Source organism: Wyeomyia smithii, chromosome 1, assembly GCF_029784165.1.
Source record: "Wyeomyia smithii strain HCP4-BCI-WySm-NY-G18 chromosome 1, ASM2978416v1, whole genome shotgun sequence".
Lineage (NCBI taxonomy): Eukaryota > Metazoa > Arthropoda > Insecta > Diptera > Culicidae > Wyeomyia > Wyeomyia smithii.
In genome coordinates, this window is record NC_073694.1 from 148,742,774 (window position 1) to 148,764,540 (window position 21,767).

A 21,767-nucleotide genomic window follows, 5' to 3' on the forward strand; every position below is an offset into this window, starting at 1 on the left:
CAGTGTTCGTTTGGTTTTTCTGGTTTCAGACTCTGCGTCACTCTATTTATTCACTCTGGTTCTACAGTGTGCGTGGGAACAGTGGAAACGGAGCGTCCGTGCGTGGTAGCCGTTGTGGTAGCATACCAGCGGTGCTCGCCTGACTGGTCGAAATAAAAATATTACATATGATGTAACAGAGTGATATACGATTTTATGTTCAAAAGGACGCCAACTGCAAACGCCATCTGCAATGAGAATGGCTCAGAAATATGTGTAATTGTGTATGTATGCGCTGAAGACTCAGGACCGAATCCCATGCGAAGCAGGAGAAAATAAAAATCCAAAAACAAAAAAAAAAAACATTTTTTTCCTAGAAACTTCATTTGTGCGGAAAAATAATAGCCATTTCACTGATTTTTGTCATATAAAGTGCCAAAAATGGTGATTTTTTGATATTTTTGTATGGGAGACCCCCTAGGGGGGTCCCAGGGGGGTAACACTAGCATGGGTGGGTCGGCCCTCCAAAGTTAGTGGGGGTCGGTCATACATTTGGACTCGATTGGGGCACTGTAAATGGGTCAAAACAGGATTTTTTGAAATTTGACCCTGATGTCCCTTGTACTAACTACCTACACGTTAGTACAAGGGACATCAGAATTCATTTTAGAGGTATGGTTTCTTGAGCAAAGTATCTTATTTTGATCCCTAGAATCCGAAAATCATATGTGCCTAAGCGATTTTTTGATCCCCAACAAATCGAACCGCCCTAATATATATATATATATATATATATATATATATATATATATATATATATATATATATATATATATATATATATATATATACATATATACATATATATATATATATATATATATATATATATATATATATATATATATATATATATATATATATATATATATATATATATATATATATATATATATATATATATATATATATATTTCTATTAATTTAAACAACATAAGTAATACAAATTAAATTCATCATCTTCCGCTGTGTTTGCCGAAATCTCCTGTTGAATTGTTTCCAGAAAATTTGAAATTCATTATATGTAATTATCAGCAGGAAAAATTTCTTTCGCTGCTATTTTCATTTCTTCTAGGGATTTTCGATGTTTTATTGTTTCATATATATGTTGTCTTTCTAATCCAGTGGTTGAAAGAGGACATTCAAATACATGTATAAAACCATGAATTGACAACTTACTAGACATTGAATTAGGTGGTGCCGCTGAAGTTGTTGAAAACTCCATAATAAAATTTACCGAATTTCTGAATTTGAAGACCAAGACACTGGAATCACACGACGTTGTAAATGAATTCGAAAAGATGCGGAAGGCGACGAATGTTCTTTGTTTTTTTCTCATACAGCAAACTGTGTGCTTTACTTTTGTGCACAAACGAGTGCGAAGCAAAAGCAACCTGCAAACGGGCTATTGTTAGCCGGAGTTCGATGGTATGAATTTGCTGCTAGGATTCGACACTTCAATCAGTTCAGCGTATTACATGATCATAAATATTGTTTTGAATATGCAGAAAGTGATAAATTAGTTTGACTTAGCTAATAAAGATTTCTTAAATATTGGTTTACTGTTTTCTTTTGCAACACGTACAGGGGGTAGACAAAATGATTAAGACAGGCAAAATTTTGTCAATTTTCAAAAGGTCAGAACTTTACGAAAATTGATTCAATTTTGACGAAACAGGTTTCATTTTACTGGAAAACTATCCTACTTTCCAAATATTATGTGAGGACTTGATGCGGTCAATGGACACCGGGAATGTTCCGGATTTTAGGAGTGTGTGTCAAAATGATCTTATTTGCAACGCTTAGAACTTTTTCTGACAGCTAGTTTCTTGTAAATTTCTATATTGCCAATAAACTAGAATTTATTCCGAGTTCATTGATACCCAAAGATTGAAAATCTGTCAAGGGACCATCGAGATGTAACCATTTTTGTGGAAGAAGGATTTTCGGAAATAATAAACACCACTCTGTACAAGTAGTATGTCATAAAAACCACTTCTGAAAAGAGAAATGGATGTGTTTAGGATTTCGGATATGAAAAAGAGCATTTTGAAATTACTGTACTTCATTTCTTAGCACGGAGTAGGGCCGCCATTAGCTACAAGAACCGCTTGAATCCTCCTAGGGATCGATTCGTAGTCTTCGAATTTTCTCCAACGGTATGTTATCCCTTTCATGAATTCTCGCATTGATCTGCGAACCGTAGCTTTTGACTTACTTACTTTACTTCACTTTTAAGGCGACAGACCGATTATCGATCCAGTGCCGAATCCAGAATACGTCGCCATGTCCCTCGGTCTTGGGCTGCTATCCTCCAATCGCCCCTAACACCTATTTCGCGTGCATCCTCGTCGACAGCACACATCCAACGAGTGCGGGGTCTACCCCGAAGTCGACGACCTTCGTAGCTTTTGACACTCCAACCAATTTACAGGTCTCGGCAATCGTAGCACCTGCTTCACGAGCACCGACTATGCCGCCAGGTTGAAATTCCGTTAGCACGAATGACATTGCTAAACATTATTTAAAAGTAAACAATGATGCAATGAAACAGTATTTGTTCCCTTTTTATTGAAATATTTAAATATGAGTAGAAATTTGTGAAATCGCTTATGTCACTCATACAAGTAAACATCCATGGTATTACAGTTAACTCTCCCCAACTCGATTTCGAAAAGACAGGGATCATCGAGCTAGCGAGGGTATAGAGTTATAGAGGTAAATTCTAGAAAAAAATATGAGTACAGTGGCCCAAATACCCTGGATATTCATCGAGTTAGGGAGATTATTGAGACACATAATATCGAGTGAAGGAGAGTTGAGTATATACTGATTGTTGGAAATCCGCTTACCATACCATCAATTCCTTGAATTCCTGATGGATGGAAAGTGATGACGTTGCATCACGAACTTACCGAACAAAAATTACGATTGTGACGTCGCAACTACCACCCAGTCGGGTGCCCCGTACATTTTTTATATGAAAATACAGTACGGCCTCTGTCATAGTAGACGCGAACGCGAGCAATGGGGCGAGCAACTTGCCGTAGGTAAATGAACAGCCGTAAAGAGAGCTGTTTATTTACCTACGGCAAGTTTCTCGCCCCATCGCTCGCGTTCGCGTCTACTATGACAGAGGCCTACCACTCATTATGTTTGCCGCTCTTACCAGTACATTGAAAATATTTAGGGCCTCAGATACTGCACAAAGCTACTAACTGGCCTTAATGGAATACATATGTATGCACCCAACAGAAAAAAAACCTGCCAAAAACAACACTCATAATTAAATAATTCGTATCTCGATTGTTCCTTGATGGATTTTCGACCTTTGGGTATCAATGAACTCGGAATGAATTCTGGTTAATTGGCAACATAGAAATCTACAAGAAACTAGCTGTCAGAAAAAGTTTTAAGCGTTGCAAAAATAAACATTTTGACACACACTTCTAAAATCCGGAACATTTCCGGTGTCCATTGGTCGCATCAAGTAATCACATAATATTTGGAAAGTAGGATAGTTTTCCAATAAAATGAGACCCGTTTCGTCAAAATTGAATCATTTTTCATGAAGTTCTGATCGTTTGAATTTTGTCGAAATTTTGCCTGTCTCAATCATTTTGTCTACCCCCTGTATTTTTAATATTTTTTATTGATGAGTTTTGTGATTTTTGCCCAAATTTATATTTTATTTTTACGGATTGAGTTCGCTATCATAAATTTTCATTAATGGGGTATCATGGTTAGGATTAAAATTAATCCTCGATGAAATTTCAACTTCAGAAAAAAATTAAAAAAATTTGCTATCGCTTTTTTCACTAAAGTGACAATTTGCGCAGTTTTGCGCTACAGCGGACAGTATGCATTTGAAAGCTTACGTTTTTACCTAAATTTAGAATGTAGTCACAACCGTGGCAAACTGCGGCAATTAAACTTTCAAGCTACTTTTCTACGTTTTTTTTTATTTTTTTTAGTGTCAGGCCTACTATGACCAAATTTCACAATATCTGATGAAAGGGGTTTATTTTGCACAATATTCACAACAACTTTTTCTTTGACTTAAAAAAATCCAAACTATCATGGAAGCTACAGAGCGTTCCAAAGTAATGTACTTTTTTTCAAAAAAAATGTCAAAAAACGTCAGTATGCCAAGCTTTGAAAAATCATAAAAAATTCAGATTTTATGATATTGCGCCCAAATTTTGGATTTAGACACTTGAATGTTATAGCAATAAAGGAAAAACATTACGAAACAGCAAACGAAAAAAAAAAATTTTGGCTGATGACCAGCGATTGCCCACTGTGCGGTGGTCAGGTAACTTGTTTATTAAAATGCCAGATGACTTTAATGTTTATTAAAATGTCTTGGCCCCCTATTAAGTTGTCGAAATTTCAACATGGCATATAAAAATATAAGGTACAGAAACATTTTAGAGGGATTGTGTAAGTTTTACTTAAATTTCAAAACATAACATTCAAAAACATACCTAATATCTATACTGCCGTTCCAAGCATAGTTGTCCCAGCGTGCATAAGGTAGAACATGGGACTACTATGATTGGAACGGCAGTATACTTTATTCGATTAACTGAAGTATCATCCTGCGCCTTTTTTGTTTCTGAAACGTGTCAAATATATCGGCAACGCCAATTTCTTTTGTAACTGTTCGATTTTGTACATTGAATATCAGTAAATTAAAATCGGGAACCCTTCTTAAATCTTGTTATTGAAATTTCTATTTATACAAATAAAGACCGTTGTAAGCGAAGCATACTTTGTTTGGACTAAAAGAATTAGTATTTTTTTATGTATAATTGAAGAGAAACTTTATAAAATGTCTTGTGTAGTCTTGTGTTCTACATAAATCAAAATTCAGATAGCTTCTAACATTTTTATCAACAGCTTCCTTGGATTATCTGTGGAACGTGTCTTCGAATTTGCATCTCCATTAAAACTCATTTGCTGCTTCATAGCATTCCTCGAGTCGCAGAAACCACAAACTGTATATCCTCACGTGTGGAACACACAATGGAATGTTTTCAGTCGAACTAAGCCATAATTACATTCGGTTCCGACTTTTTCCCTTACCACCAACAACCGGCAACCGTGTTTCAGACTGCATCGTATGTGCTTGTTACCCTTCCTTCCCTCTAAACACACTCTTTTCCGTTCTCTGGGGTGAACTTTCGTTCAAGCCAGGTTGGTCAATCGGTTTATGGGGACCATAAATACAATTCGCTCGATCGGAATTAGTATTTCGACCTGTAGGTGGGTGGTGGTATTGAAGTCGGTGACCGTAAACCTACAAATCTGAAATCACCCCCTCAATTAGTCGTAGCATTCTGACCGGCACAAATTATCCGATAATTATAACAAACCGAACTGGAGTGCCGCCTGAGCTGGGGTGAGTTCGTGTGTTTAGGGTCGAGGTTTTTCTTCACGACAGCAAAAAGGGAAAGGTGTTAAACAGATGGATTGTAAATAAATCAACTCAGGAAACTTGCTCATTGAATTACAATAAGTGCATTTCTGACGTTTATCACTAGATTGAGAGAAGAAAGCTTCGCGCTAAATAGAAAGAAAATAAATCTATTTACGCACCAGTGTATTCAGTTGAATTGTTTTACGGAAGAGTTTGTTGGTATCCGATCACTGTAATGGAAGGAGGAAAATGGTGTGATTGAATTATTATTCAGTACAAATTTAAAATCGAAGCCTCGAGATCGCTCGGAGAAAAATAACGACTCTTTACAGTAGCATCAAATTAAATCAAATCAAATAATCAGCATCCCGAATTATTCGATACTATTAATTTCCTCCTGTGGTTACATATAGCCACTTTGCCCGACGTGTCTCGCTGGAAAAGTTGAACAGATTCACATGAAAAGAGTAAACATTACATCTAAATTTAATTAACACGCTCAACGGCATGGGGCCTCGACGACACCGTGATTGGTGCAACTCGACCCTTATTTAGCATTTTTTTAGTAACATCTTCAAGCAGTCAGTCCCCTTCACCGGGAGCCCGTTTCCCTGTTAGAGGTAAATTTTAATTAAATTTCGTACGCCTGGTCCATGCTCCCCTGTCGGCACAGGCTACACGAGACTGTTGAGCATCCAGGTGCAACCATAACCATGAGAATCACAAACACACACACACACACACACACACACACACACACACACACACACACACTCAGAACATCAAACCCAAAACCCAACAGCACCACATCATAGTGAAGGATGGCGGCCAGTTTTTTGGGGTTTGATCGGAGAGGCAAAAAAGTCGCCAACTAAAAACTCACCGAATGGATGAGTTTGTGTGATTGTGTTTGTGCCACAGCTAGCTGCGGCACGGAACTAGAGCAGAAACAGTACTTTGATCCTTCGGGCTACCGGCGAAATTTTGCGCGAAACCATAGCTTTTGTATGCGGGCTGCAGCAGGTTATGCACTGCCGGTGAACTCAGGTGCGGTGAGATCGAGTCGATTTAATCCAGTCAATGGTAGCTTAGGAGGTGTACGGAGTGGGGCGGTTTCCGCTACTGTACTCCGCCATGTGAACTATAGACGGTAGACGAATTTATCCTTAATTTTTTTGAAGGATAAATTGCGATATCAGACTGGCACCGCACGGTTGCCGTAGAGGATTACTGCGGAATTGAAGTAGTTTTTTTTTTACTGACGGAAAAATATCTGAATATTAAATATTGGGGAATGAATTTTTAGTTCAGTTGGGCGAGCGTGTGTTCCCATGCGTTTCAGTGTCATTTGTTCGAAAATGAAAATTTCACCGAATGTTTTCGTTATTTTATTGTCCAGATAATACACTAGATACTTTGACCAAAGAGAAAAAATATTTTTTTACAATCCTTCTGTTTTGCATTCTTCCGTTCCACTCTGTAGAGTTTTGTGACTGAGTGTAGAAAAGTATGGCAGCACCGGTTTTGTTGTACATAGTGGTTTCTTTGAACAACGTGTGTATTTAGTGTATTCGAGAAAATAAAGTAAACAAATTATAAAAATGTATAAAATTCTTAGGTCGAGTATTTCTACATTCTAAATGTGAAACATTTATCTTTAAACCACAAAATCTTTGCATCCATAAATGATTAGTAATATAATATGTTGGGGCTTAGAACAGCATAGCATAGCAAATTTGATCACCCATGTGTTCCCCGAGATTGACCATCATCAGTTGAAATTGCACAAAGAACCTTCAAAATGATGCCTATAGTAGCAATTCATTTTCAGTGTGCAACTCCTGGTGATCTAACATTTTTTGATCAATACCAAAGCTGGCCTCACCCATGCAGATCAATTGAAGAAAAGATTTTGGGAATGTTAATTTGATACTTGTTGCTACCATAAACCGAGGAATCCTCTGCGTCATTCACAAGTATTAAAGGTGATGTGGCAGTGATCTCAAAATCTTATTACCCAGAATTTATATTTTTAAAATACAGAATTTCTGAAAACTTCAAATTTTAGACCTGAAGTAAAAAACTTTATATTTTAAATATAAAATCGAGACTTGAATTTTCCAAAAATATCCAAAACAAATTGTGAGCATTTTAGATGAAGGAAAAAAAAAATGTTAGCATCAATCGTTAAATCCAGACACGCTTAATTCTACGTTTTTTTTTCAAGGGAGAATGCCATATGGGAAATCAGGGATATCATGGAAAACTGAAAAATAAATTTAAAACTTTTAACCGAAACGCGATTCTTCTTTAAACGCCTTTTTAGTGCAAACACTGATTTTTTTCAGCACATAAGGCTAAGGTTCGTACAACAGGTTAACAAATTGAACCCGGAAGAGGGCTGTTTTAAACTCTTTGAAAAATCTTTACCTTCGAGACATCAAATTAGTCTAAGTTCATGGAAGCAAACATTTATTGACCTGTTGGTAGAGCGGTTAAAGGCTTTCTAAAAAAATCTAATCAAATCAAATTGACCTGTTAGGACGGGGAGACTCTGTCATTTTTTGATACTGATATAGAGAATGTCACAGCAAACTATTCATGCCGTCTGTGCTAGGCTGCTATGCATGCTCGCATGTGATTGATTCATTGTTCGCGTAAATTTGTTTTTGAAACTTATCATCAATTGTTTACCGCTGAGCAATGGGATAATAATGATAACTAGCATGCTACGAAATTGTCCAACATTTTATCTGTCCAACAACATATTGGTTATTCTTATCCATCATGTGGTTATGAAGTTTTTATCGTTTGAAATTTGACGGAACATTTGGCAGATTCATTTCCAATTTTACAGAATGTACCTCAGTATAGAAAATAAAGACTACGTCCCACGTCAATAAATGTATCCTTAATCAGCATCCAGGACATTTAATCTTCCGAATTTGAATCGAATATTGATAATTTTCAATGGCACAAAAGCAAAAATCGTGAAACTCGAAAAATATTTTGTGTGCTTTAAATCTTTTACTTTTTATTTGACCCAAGCTAATTTTCATTTTATAGCTTCACTAACCAAATTTTGTAATGACATATATATTCTGTCCCTGAGTATTGCATTTCACTAATTCAGTTTTATTTTCTTTCTTCTTTTCTAGGTATGCTCGGAACAACTAATCAATGCAGTTATGGTCGAGACGATGCGGCTATTTGCTGAGGCTTAGCAAGTTTTTATGTTTCCTTTTCTAGAACCAACAAAAACCACTCTGGTTATGCCATAAAAAAATGACGTACCAATTTTTAGTTTTCCAAATTTTGAACCCGTCCTCACAGGTGGCTAGCAGTAAAGTTCAATCGAATGTCAAATTAGTTCCATTAGTGCTCGCTCCGTCGTTGCGCTTGGTCGGACCATTGTTGTTTTTTCATTTCGCGCCCGTTGCAGCAAACTAATCGGGAAAATTGAATCACTCTTGAATCGTCCTTCTATCGTTTGCACGGTAGATCTGCCGGCAATCTGTCCCATTCGCTCCGAGCGAAATCATCGCCACCGTCCATGGTACAGCAGCCTGTGGTACCGAAGAGCGGCACTAAATCTTCGATTTTACACCTTTCGCTCCGAGCGATTGATTCGACGCGATATTTTGCGCGCTGAGGCATTGAGATGACCACAGCTAGATATCAATCTACCCAGAAGGGACCGAACGGATTAATGTATCGAGCATATTGCTTGTTTTTTGGGTGGTTCCGATCTTGATTTTACATATTGGGAAAATGCTGAGATTGTTTTTGCTTGATATGATGATTATTTCCAAAGATAAAATTCTTCCTGGCGTTGCACAGTCGCACGCGAGAACCTCCCTACATAGGTCTTACTGAGCCGTGCTTGAATCCCTGAACGCCACCCCAAGAGACAATGCAGTAACGAACGGCTCTGAGTACGACAAGAGCATTTTGCGACCTGCGGCTGTGGTTTGTTTGGTTTTCTTTCCCCTGCCCAAGTGCGAGTTGGTACGAGAAAATGGATTCGAGCGAGGGGACGAAGGGACAGAAAACAAATCGAAAGTCAACGTTTAGGCTTGACGCCTCGATTGACACTCTGTAACAACGTCCCGTTCCCACGCGCATCCCGCAAAACCAATTGAATTGTTTGATTTTGAACGACGTCTGGCTGCCATGGCTTGCTCTGTGTCATCGTGTGTCTATCGCACAGTAGCGCTGTCGGACAGTTTGGTTGGTCAGTCGTCCATCGATTCCTAGGTTTCGATCTAATTAGTGTCATCGGCTTAATCTCTGTCTTCGTTCCATCTCGGCTACTGAGCGTAATATGGCAGCTCTGGTGCGTCAATCTGGTAAGAAAGAAGGTGTGAGTGCGAGGGAGCATCCCACAAACCCGCGAATCTCCATCGCCACAAGGCACAGTCAGAGCTCTCAGATTCAGATTATGTTTGGCGCGAGTTCCGACTTACTCCGATTGGCGACACAGTTGCAAACACAGATGAAATTTGAAGTTTGCTTGTATGCTGGACGCTCAATCGAGCTTTCCATCTGTGTAAACTTTGGAAAACTCTGTGGTCGTTAAACCGGAACGCTATTGTCACTTGCAAATGCCACAATGACCACTACCTCTGCACGCCTCCATTCTCACTAAGATTCACATTCAACAGACGGATAGGTCCTTGTCAGTTAACCGTTTTTGGCTTTGCTCATCACCACCCTCATCTTGCCCTTCTTTGTCCGATTTTATACTTTGTGCTGCAACACTTTCTCTCAGGCATGGTTATCACTGCTTTACGTTACTGCTCTTGAAGTTGATCTACAAACCACGAAGCCCTCTCACTGCTGCTGCTGTCGCTGAATGAATATCAAACCACAGGATAACCGCTGCCACCTTGCATCGAAACAACAAGGAACAAAGTGCATTTACATTTTATGCTAATCTGTTAATGGATTTTACTTTAATTTCAATATACATTACACACGACCGAAACGAAAACCGCTTCGTGCGTAGCCAACCCTCCGGCATGCATCCTGCGGGATCACTTGCCTTCCGCTCCGCGTAACGAGTATGTTTCGTTTTGATAAATGCTACACCTTCCCCCTCTGAAATCAGCCAACCTTTTCGGTAAGTTCGCCTATTGCTGCTACTATTGTAGGATGCCACCGGTCAGTAAAGAGTCCAAAGGTATCCATTAGTCCGGTTTTATCCGGTGGCACAACAAGGAAAAGTTTGCTCCCTTTGCTGGAAGCGATATCCGCACATGTATGTAGTTTCAGGATTATGGATACGGTGCGCTGATTAGAGTCGTAATGGAAACTCGGTTTGACAGGTTGCACGTTTGGCTCCTTGCTGCCACTGGGTTTAATGTAATGCAACCTTTCTGGTTTATGCACCGCTGCAGTTGTTTTTTCACGAACTATGAAGCACTTCAGAAGTTTAATTGTACCTTAAGATTGTTCCGTTTGCAATATATTGACCAATTCATTCGGTACTGTGCGAAAGGAATTGCACTGTTTCCCAAAATCATTTTAAACTTACGAAAGTAATCAGGTTTATGGACAAACTTGTGTAATTCAAACTAATCGGCAAAATCTTTCCGCATCATAACGAAGAATGTCGTTGTCATGACTTTCCTTTAAAATTAAATCATTTCTCCATGCTGAAAAGTGAAAATATGAAGAAGTAATATGTACGTTAGGGTGGCAATGACTGTATGAAAAAAATTTCATCATCAAATTTCAAAAACCAGCCATGTACATTTTGTTCATTGACCCAAAAAAGTGATCAGTCCAATCGGACATGATTTAAGGGTGGTTCAAAGCGCTCAAAGTTGTGATTTTTCGACCCTCGAAAATCGATGTTCGATTGAGCTGAAATTTTAACTAGTTTTTTTGGGTCAATAGTCAAAATGTACATGTTCGGTTTTCGGAATTTGATATGTCTTTTTTCGCTGTGATAAAGGATTCAATTCAGAGGAAATAATGGTATTGATATTGTTAACTACCCGAAGGACAATCCCGAAAATGTATTTTGTTAACTGAAAGTTGAATTGACTTGGGATAGATACCAGACACAGACATCACTGGAAGATACTAATTATAAAATTTGTTAATTTCGTTACTTTTGATATTTCTCAATTAATTCCATTCATACGCTAGGTGACGGTGTAATATGTTTCCTTCCGATTCATTTTCAAAGTAATAAAGCAAACCAGTATAACTTCACAAACTCTCCCTCTCTTTCCCACTGAGAAAAAGGCCAAATCACATAATACAACCCAATAACACAACTGAGTTGGCAAATTCAAATTTTGATAAATATGACAGTTTTGATATATTCAGCCTGTTATTTATCCTCGGGGTACAATGCTGGAGCAAAGGTTCCACATTGTAAGTTTCTGGAATGTGTGAGCAAGAAAATCTGGCAACACTGTTCATATTTGATACACATGTTTGATTTCATTTTGGCAACACTAAACATTGTGGTGTCTTTTCTAGCAATTTTTCTATTCGAAAACACAAAAACTAGTGAATAACATTACATTAAAACAAAACTCTAGATGATTGGTAGGATAAGTTTGCTGAAAAAGCAATTTTCGTAAAAATTAAACCAATTTTAAAATTTAAAATAAGCTTAAAGTTTGAAACAAAAAAACAGTTTGCAGAAAAATTTTTCTGAGAATTTACCTTTTTTGAATCGTGTGAAGGGACGAAGGGGTTCAATATGTGACATGTGGTGGTTTAAACGGTTATTTTGAGACAACAAATCCAAAAGGATGATAATCTTCATTCACAGGTTGTCACAAATACACTACTCATTCAGCACAAACAGTGTTTGATTTCCAGCTTGTTTTGACAACTTATGAATGTTATTTGAGCATTCGAGGATACAAAAATTCTACCGAAGATTTTCACAAGAAGGAACATGCATAACCCTTCCATTTAATTATATTATAAATTAGAAAAATATTGATAGATTGTATATCGCAGCAGGTTTACATAGTGTTTTGTAGAACTATTATGTACCGTTTACAATAAATCCAAATTACTGAATTTTATGAAATAATACAATAATGTTATTAAAGCTCGGATTGTTTTTTAATTACATTTTGCAACAGCATGGTTTACTTTTGAAAGGGTTTTTACAGATGTGTATCTTCTGTATCATTTTGTTTAAAAAAGGTTATTTGTAGAATTTCGTTCATGTTTTAAAAGCAACGAGTGTAAGTATACTGTATAGCTGTTGATAAGTTGAAATATTGTTATGCAAAATCTCAATGTAAGCATTATTTTTAATAATGAGCAAAGTGTGTCAGTTTGAAGACTCAATAAATTCATGTGAAACCATTTGACAGGAAACAGCACTCAATCATTCTTACAACTCGCTCGGCTGCCAGATAGAGGAAATCGATCTAACAAGTCAAGCAAGAATTAGAGTTTGCAGAAAAAAAACATCAAACGAATTTACGTAGAAAATAACGGCAATGTTATAATAATTACATCAACGACAGAGTGACGCATCGTCACACTTACCCTGCCTACCCGTACCGTTCCAAAGATCATCGAGTAAAACCTCGATTGCCATGTTCTAGTAAAAACTTTCAGCAGGGCAGTTTGCTCCATTCGTCATCAGCTTTAAAAGTGAAGTGCTTACAGTTGGTTTTATTTGAGCTCTGCTTGCTTCTAGCAGGGGTCACGAGTTACAATCTATTTCCAGACTCACCTTACCATCCTTCCACATAGCGCAATCGAGTCAACCTGCAACTAAGGCGACACTGCCTTTCAAACCTACCACCAATGCTCCATCCCCCAGACATGTCCAGGGAACAAACAAAGTGTGAATCCTCTACAAACGAAGCCCGGAGATAGAGGAACATAATTTGAATAAACTCTCACCAAGTCTACCCTTGTTTTCTTCTTACCCTCTTCGCGAAAGGACAAACCATATCGTCGTCATCGTTGTCGTCGTCGTTGTCCGTCGGCTAAAACCGTTTGCGCTGTTTCATGCCGGAAACTGAAGAATGAAAGTACAGCGGTGAAACTCGACCGAAATCGTCATCATCAGATCTCTACGTGGACCATATCCAACTGGTGAACTGCGCGCGGTAGTTATTCTAACTACAGTTTGTGTCCCAAAAAAGTTTCATTCTGCCGGCATGTTCTCACTTGGTGCACATCACACACCTTCTTCGGTTGCTATTTGTTTATTCAAATGTTACAATTCCCTCGGCAATAGAGCAAATACGCTGATGGAGAAGGCCGGAACGAGTTGGAAACCAGCCTTTTTCACACCCCGTGGCCAATGCGAGGGACAAGCTTAAAACACAAACAGAAGCGGTAGTCTATAGCTATGTCACTTTGACGCTCGAATTTTCAAAACTGGACAGGGAAAAAACTAGGTCATCATATTTTTGCCAAGTCATCTCAACGACCGTCGCTGACCGGAAGGAAGTGATTCTAAGCATATTTCCGGCTGACGACTGATAACCGTTCGGCTCTCTACCAAATGATGTTAACTTGCATGGGCCTGGATCATCTGAATTTGTAGTGACGGTCTTCGTTCTCGTTATTATTTTAGCTTACTCACTAACTGCAGAGTGCTGCATCCGTTACAGTCGCCAGAATCGGCAAAAAAAAACCTTCAAGGGTGAAATCTCAACAGTTCAACGCGCCCAGAAGAAGAAACTAAATTGAATATAAATATTTACACAACACAGTCTCGGTACACATCACGTAACACTATGTTGCTTGCTTTGGAAGGGGCCCGCCACCAGAGCCCGGACAGCACGTAGAATACACGCCACTACGAGAGGACTCTTTTGTCTGTTACACCTCGCCCCCACACTTTGCCTCCACAGCACAAGCGGTTTTTGGCTCACGCCAAGCTAAAAAACATACGATTATTATCTTGTACGGTACTCCATTCCGCCTTAGCGAACAACACCCAAAGGAGAAATCTGCTAGTCTACCGCTACTCAGACTATGACGTGTCCTTGTGTGTATACTTTGGTAGAAAGGATATTAGTTTAATATCCTTTTTGCAACGACCATGGCTGCGACGAACAAGAAATAAGAGTGGAAGCAACACCTACCTTCCCACCCATTTTTCGATCTCGCTAAAGTCCTCAAGAAGCGAAACGACGACTTCAATAAATTTGCAAAATGGCCCTTATTCCGAGAGATGTTCCGAAACGCACCAAAGGATCATCAGGATTTATAATCGAAATTGAGGCTTTCCATGGCGACCGATGGCAGCAAACGTTGGTGGTGGCGGTAGCAGCCATTAGGGTTAATATTTAAAGGTTTGCTTGAGCCAGCTGGTAAAGGGAGGAGAAAACCTGAAAGATGGTATACATTTTAATACTTTTAGCTTAGCTTAGCTGCCTGCAGCAAACGACGACACGACCTATGCCGATTTACGGTGATTGCTATGGCAGTCACGCGCAGTTAATGGGAACTACGGACTGGTGGGTGCCACTGCCAGCGCAAAGCGTGAGGCAAAAACCGGTGCTCAATTACTTCCGTCACTTACGCGACCCGGCGGAACTTCATTTTTGAAGCGTTTTGTTAAATTGATGCGCTCTGCAGTGGCCTGCCTGCACTCAGAGGCAATGTGGCGACGAGGGAGTACGGCCAAAATGGAGAATAAGTTGCTTATATGTAAGAATTATCGTTGATATTGGTAACAGCTTTTCCCGTTTGCGCCCGAATACTATTTACTTTTTTATCGTTAATAGTTAGTTTCAGTTTTAAGTCGTTAGTTTAGTTTTAAGTCAAGAATTCTATAGATTGAATTCTAGTGAATGGAAAATCAAACACCAAACGCTAAGTTACGATGACTGATGATATTTGAAGTCTTTGACCAAATGCTTACCAAATTTATTGTCAATGCAATTGTAATAACTTGTGCTAGCAATATTCGTCATTTTGAAACAGATCAACAACTTACGACAGATTATTTATTTAGTAAATTTGTTTTTTTTCGGCTTTCCAGTCTTATCAAAACGAAAATTTATTTTCTATTCCCAACGTTTCGATTTAAAATAAAATCTTTTTCAAGGATTTGAAAAACGATATCCTTTCTAATCCTTGAAAAGGATTTTATATCAAATGGAAACGTAGTAAATAGAAAATAAATTTTCGTTCTGATAAGTAAATGATGTCAAAAACTGGCAAATGTGAATGGGTGCACAGGTTTCTCCGATTTCAAGTTATTTAATATTTTCGGTGGTCTCTAATATCATCATAATCTGCAAAATAGAAAAGAAATCTTTATTGATTTAAATTATGATGGTCAGATTATGTTTCTCTTTATCAATACTTTAAGTCATGTTTAGGATAAAAATAGTAGGATGAATATTAAAGCATCAATAGCACGAAAATTGACGCAGTGATTTATGTGGTGAGGCGAATAAAGAGCGTTGGGAAAAATGGGTTCTTTTATAAAATATTAATTTTGTTCATTCCTTCGATGATGAACGGCCCACAACGATTCATTGGTATATTTTCTGTGAACGTCATTTATTTATTTATTCAATTATCTAGATAAAACATGAAGTGCATGCGGATGAAAAAAAAAATTAAAATCCGCTGTCACAGAGGTACCGTGGAATGGGGTGAAATTGATCAGTGGGGTGAAATTGATCACCTGAAAATTCGTGATAAAAATAGATATTGCTCTTACAACACTAGGCAATGTTAACGTGTCCTTAAACGCAACTTTTGCATGATTCACATACCTTTCAAAGTTAACCCTTGCATGCCCGGTTCAATTTTACATGTTTTCGAAAAATTCTTCTAACTCAGTCAAAACTCAATCAAATTTGATCAAACAAGTTTCCAAATAACAAAAATAAAGCATTGGATTTACTTAAAGTAATCTTAGTTGACGGTTAATTACGTTAAATTTGGAGAAGTGAGTAAAGTTTGATAAAAGCTCAAAAAATGTAATTTGCAACAATGATCATTACATACCATCAACGAAATACTGATGAATTCGCAGGAAACCACAAAGATTTTAATTTCAGAGCTAGTTTTTGAGCTTTTGCAACAAACCTAATTGAAATCGGTCTAACGATGATCAAATAAGAGCAAATTTAGCAATAAGCAGCTCCTGAAACAAAATAAACAAATTTTAACCTGAAATATCGTTATTTTCGTTTCCAAACTAGCTGTAAATGATATTTTTCAGTACAGAAATCTTCATTTATCTTTAGCATATCAAAAAAAAGCACATTGCCAAAAGAATGTATGGATTTCAATGGTGATCAATTTTACCTTAATTTACCTCATAGTATCTTATAGAATTATCAAATTTATTTAATGAAGTAGACGATAGAAATTTCACCTATAGCCATAGAGGATTACTGGAGCACATACCAGTACTTGTTTTAAATTATACTATTTCGGGAAAAATGTACATGAAGCTAGTTAATTGGAAATTGTTATAAAAATTGATCAATTTCACCCCGTTCCATGGTATCTAGGAGAAAATCTTACCACCTGTCAAATAAACCGAGACTTTCGCGGCCCCCTTGCAGGCCGTGGATCTCTATTTGAGAACCACTGCTCTAGATTTCAGATAAATAATCTGTAGTATTGAATTCGGTTGTGATCTGTGTTGCTATAAACACAACTTGTAACACAAATTGTGAATTTTCAAATATTTTGTCTGATTTCATACATGTGGCAAATTGAAACGATGCCACCAACCATCCCACATAAAAAAAAACAAAAAAAAAATGAATTTTCAAATATTTTGTCTGATTTCATACATCATTCAAAAATATAAAGGAAGGTTATGTACGGGTTATATTAGTTTTATTGAAATTCAAGTTATGTTAAAGTTTCACGAAATTTTTTGGAATTTTTTCTATTCATGAGTCATGACAAATGATCTTTTGTGGCAGCACTAAAAGTGTGGGGGCCCCGTTTTACCCATCATAACTCATTTAAGGCTCTTACCGATCAGAACTTTGCTCCTATGCTCCGATCTCTTTCCGACCCGTATGGGGAGCTGCATTGGAAAATCATTTACATTCGATTCAAAACCACTGCCACTGCTGTATGGAAAGTTTCAGTTCAGTCGGTAGAAACGTCCCACGAGTCGGTTCAGGCGGTGGAAACAGCAGTGGAAGCTACCGGGGGGCACACACATATTGTATCGAATTCGGAAGTTCTCGCACTCTCGTTCTCAATCGTCAGTCGATACGACGATACCTGCTCTGAAAGCAGCAACAGAGCCGTGTGTCCAATAAGCGGATATCGCCGTATAGACATCGTAATAAACGAATGTTGGCATGTATTGTGCGGTCGCGCTGGGAATATGCGGGTATTTTGGTTCTGGTATTTTTCGATGAAACATGGTGGTGCGGGTGGTGGAAGACAGGAGATAAATCTCTTTTCCATCGGTTAGAGTTTTCGGTTGGTAACCACCATTTGTCTGCCGGTAAGCTCTCGAACGTCGTACCGTACATACGGGCACTCGATGAGCGGATCGAAACGAGGTCTGTATGGACTCGAACCAAACTCATGAATCATTACTCGCTGGGAAAAGTTTATTATCTGAGCTAGGTTCGACTGTTCGTGTATACACTGCGTTGAGCATCCGGAAGTCCCCCGGTGACCATTTCGGTCGCTGCCGGTTCCGGCATCTCGGACGGTGCGCGAAATTGCCTATAATTAATGAATTATGTTTGTAAACAGCGCGTCTTGTCGATTCCAGCTGCACTGGAATTAATTCTTTTTAATTAATGTCATAACTTCCCCGGTGCTAATTCGGAAATGCTAGCTCCACACTGCCAACATCAAAGTCCTTTAAATCTGAAAAGCTCTCTGTTTCTGTTTGTCCCGAGCCGGCGCCCAGTTTTCATCGAGATTATAGTATACAAAAATAGGGCCCACAAATTTATTCCGCTTTAGCAAAGCAACCTGAAAGCAGACCTTTCCGAACGATAGCACTTTAATAAAATTTTGAATAATCATCAAAGTAATTAGAATCGTAATTATTTCTACCCCTGGAAACCCCAAACCGGGGTTAGTTGATAAAAGGATCCCGAAAAACCGTCAAAAAGGCCTTTGAAGGGAGCTACCATGCTGCCGCCATTCAACACAAGCAGCCGGAGCAGCAGCTGTAACGAAAGTCGATGTATGTTTCCGGTACCATACATACTGTCTGCCTACATACACACTCACAGCTCAGATTTACAGCAATTCAACCGTTTTGCATCCTTCCCCGTCCATCTTTCAACCCTACTCTCTGCCGACTAGTAGCGTCGTATGTAAAACTTTTCGATATTATGAATTTTGATTTATATATTCCACTCGAACTCATCGTGCAGCAGTCCGTAACCGAATATGATGCCGGCTGAGGGTTGCAAACCAATCCAGAGCTTCTCTATTGCTAGCTTTTTTTTGGGATAACAGCCCCACTTATCCTAGGTTAATAGCTCCGTGTAGAGTAGAGAGGTGGTAAAAGAGTGTTGTCGCACGATGGGAAAATATCACCCGCAAAAGTCGTGCGGTTCGGTGGAATCTCATACGGTGACAGACGGATAGGGCGAAAATCGTGAGAAAAGTTTTGCCGTTTTTCGGACAGTAGTGGGAAGGGTGAGGAACTAATTAGGATTATTAGTTACAGTCGTTGCTGATTGTCTTTCCTTTTGCGTGAAGAAATTTCGTTAGCGGGCATACACGCATTATAAATTTTTGTTTAACAGCTCAACGCCATATAACGGGTGACAACTAAAACTTTGGAATAAAGAAAAACTGAATTATTTCTCATGAAAATACATTTTGGCTGATACAAACTTCGATAAGTTTTCATGTACACGGTTATCAAAGTTAGCTAAGGTAAGGGTAAAAAATAAATAACACTGAGAAGAAAAAAAAAGAAATAGCTTTCATAAAAAAATGTGTGCAAGCTACGACGTTTATACCCAGCATGCAAAAGTGTGTTGAAAATATCACTTATTATCATTATAAATCATTCGGCTTGCCTTTTGCTGATACTTTCACTGTCACTGGACTTGTTTGTTGCTAAATTGAGCATATACGCTGTCGAAAAGTCAATAATAATAACGAAACGGCTTGAACTTTTTTTTCTTCCCCTTCCAATTTTCAACATTTTGGAATGTTGGGGGGGGGGGGGGGGGTTGACAAAAAATGAAAATGAAATTTGTATCGGCTTTATTATGAACTAAAATAAAAATATTGAACATTTGAGAGAGGTCCGTTACCGCCCTTCCGACGAAGCTTTTTTATGCTACCGGAACAAGAGCGTTGTACGGACTTCACGTCGACTTTTCGAATGCATCTCTGGATTCTACCAATCAACTGTTTACCTTTCGTTGATCTCCAGTTATTTTTGCACGGAAGGAACACAAAATCCCAAAGAAATCTTCGATTGGACGACATTGAGGTGGATTGCGTATTGGGGGTAAAAATGGAGTCGAGTGGTTTGTCAGGAACGTTTGTGTTTTTTAACGTAATGTGATCGGTATGGTAATTTGGAAGAAATGAATTTTGTACAAACTATGTTCAGGTATACATTTTGATTGACAGCGAAACCACTAGGCTTAAACCTTTCCCAAGGACTTATAATACATAGTAAGGCTCCCGTATGCGCGAAGAAAATAACCACTGCCCAGAATCAAGTCTATCAAACCCAATCTACTTAAACTATCTGTTTTTATAGCTCATTAATTTTTGGCTTTGTGTCCCTGTCACCTAAAGTTACTTTTTTTGTTGCCTTTTTATTTCACTGCCCTGCGGCCGTCGTTGTTCTCCCACGGGAAGCAGGATGTCTAGTATCAGCACTCCATACCAACGGTGGAGTACCAAAAAATAATACTATCTCTTATTATATAGCGGAAGGTAACATCGAATAAGGGCATCTTCAGCGGTGGTCTATTTTTGAAACAACTTTAAATCTTTAAAATCTAGTAATTTACACCAGCGAAATCTGGATTGAACCAGCTAATATAGACCAACTTTTCGTTCTCCGCATCGCTGTTATATATCTTGTTGTTTTGAACCGCTGACATCTGTCACACTGTCAACAATTCAATACCCCATGTTATAAGTTTATGAGACTTGTTATAATGGAAAGCACTCAATATTTATCAAACGGAAATTCGATAGTTTTTACGCACATTAAACGCTTACTTTGGCAAGACACTCTATATCCTCAAGATTTTATATATTTAACGTCAGTGACATTTCTCAGGATGGATTGGTATGATCGAAAAATACAAGTAGAGCTTCGGAGGATAGCGAAAAATATTTGATCGCGCAGATGTTCATCTTCCGTTTTCGTCTCATCAATCTTTCAAAATCTTGCATTTCTTCAAACTTGGGTTTGGTTTTAAGGATATTGAAACAAGCCTGTATTTTGAACGTTTTCAGTTCAGTGTCTTCAAGGAACATTTTTCTGGCCTCTTGAGGTCTCCTCTAGTCCCACTACATATGGAAATATGTAATAAAAATAGCTAAAAATGAGGTGTTCAATTAAAATATGACATTTTACCCACCTATTGGTAGCGTTGGTTGGCAAATGGCTGGACACGTGTAACTTGAGACCCTAATGTGGCCATTCACCTCTGTCCAGCAACTCCTATCCCAACCTCCGCGTGGTGCCGACCGGAATACGAGTAACCTTAGCGGAGATCGGGTAACCAACCCCGGTGGAAACTATGGTCGTATGCTGACTGGGAAGGGGGTCGTACGCGGCTGTATCCCCATAGGGGCGGCGTACAACAGCATCTGACCCGGAGCGGGCGGCTGAATGATGGAATGCTGTATCCCGCCAGCTACACCTAAGATGGCAGCCCCATCAGCAGGATGTAGGTATCGCGACCCTGGTAAGGTAGCATACCGAAACCTTTCATCAACCACGAACAACGAATTTAGAAATACGGAACGGATCAATCGGCAAAGACCTAGGCTACGAACACGAAAAAAGATTAAGGTAAACGATTGGAAATTGGGTACTTGGAACGTCCGATCTCTCAATGAACCGGCGCGGACTGGCTTGCTTGCTCGAGAACTACAGCGGCAGGGAGTCGAAATCGCAGCGATTCAGGAGGTTCGGTGGCCAAATTCCAGAGAAAGGGAATTCCGTGCAGTAGACCCTATTGCACGCACTTCTTTCAAGTACCACATCTACTACAGTGGCAGCAAAGCAGCGGAACGGGGCGTCGGTTTCGTAGTGCTGGGAAATCAGAAAACAAGAGTCATCCGGTGGAGGCCCGTAGATGACCATATATGCGTGTTGAGGATTAAGGGCAAATTCTTCAACTACAGTTTAATC

At 38.7% G+C, this 21,767-nt stretch overlaps 1 protein-coding gene across 14 annotated transcripts in view; it reads left to right on the plus strand.

Moving 5' to 3' along the window:
- The window catches only part of LOC129727911 (polypyrimidine tract-binding protein 2), a 594,233-nt gene that overhangs the window by 464,968 nt on the left and 107,498 nt on the right, over positions 1–21,767 (plus strand). The window lies entirely within an intron of this gene.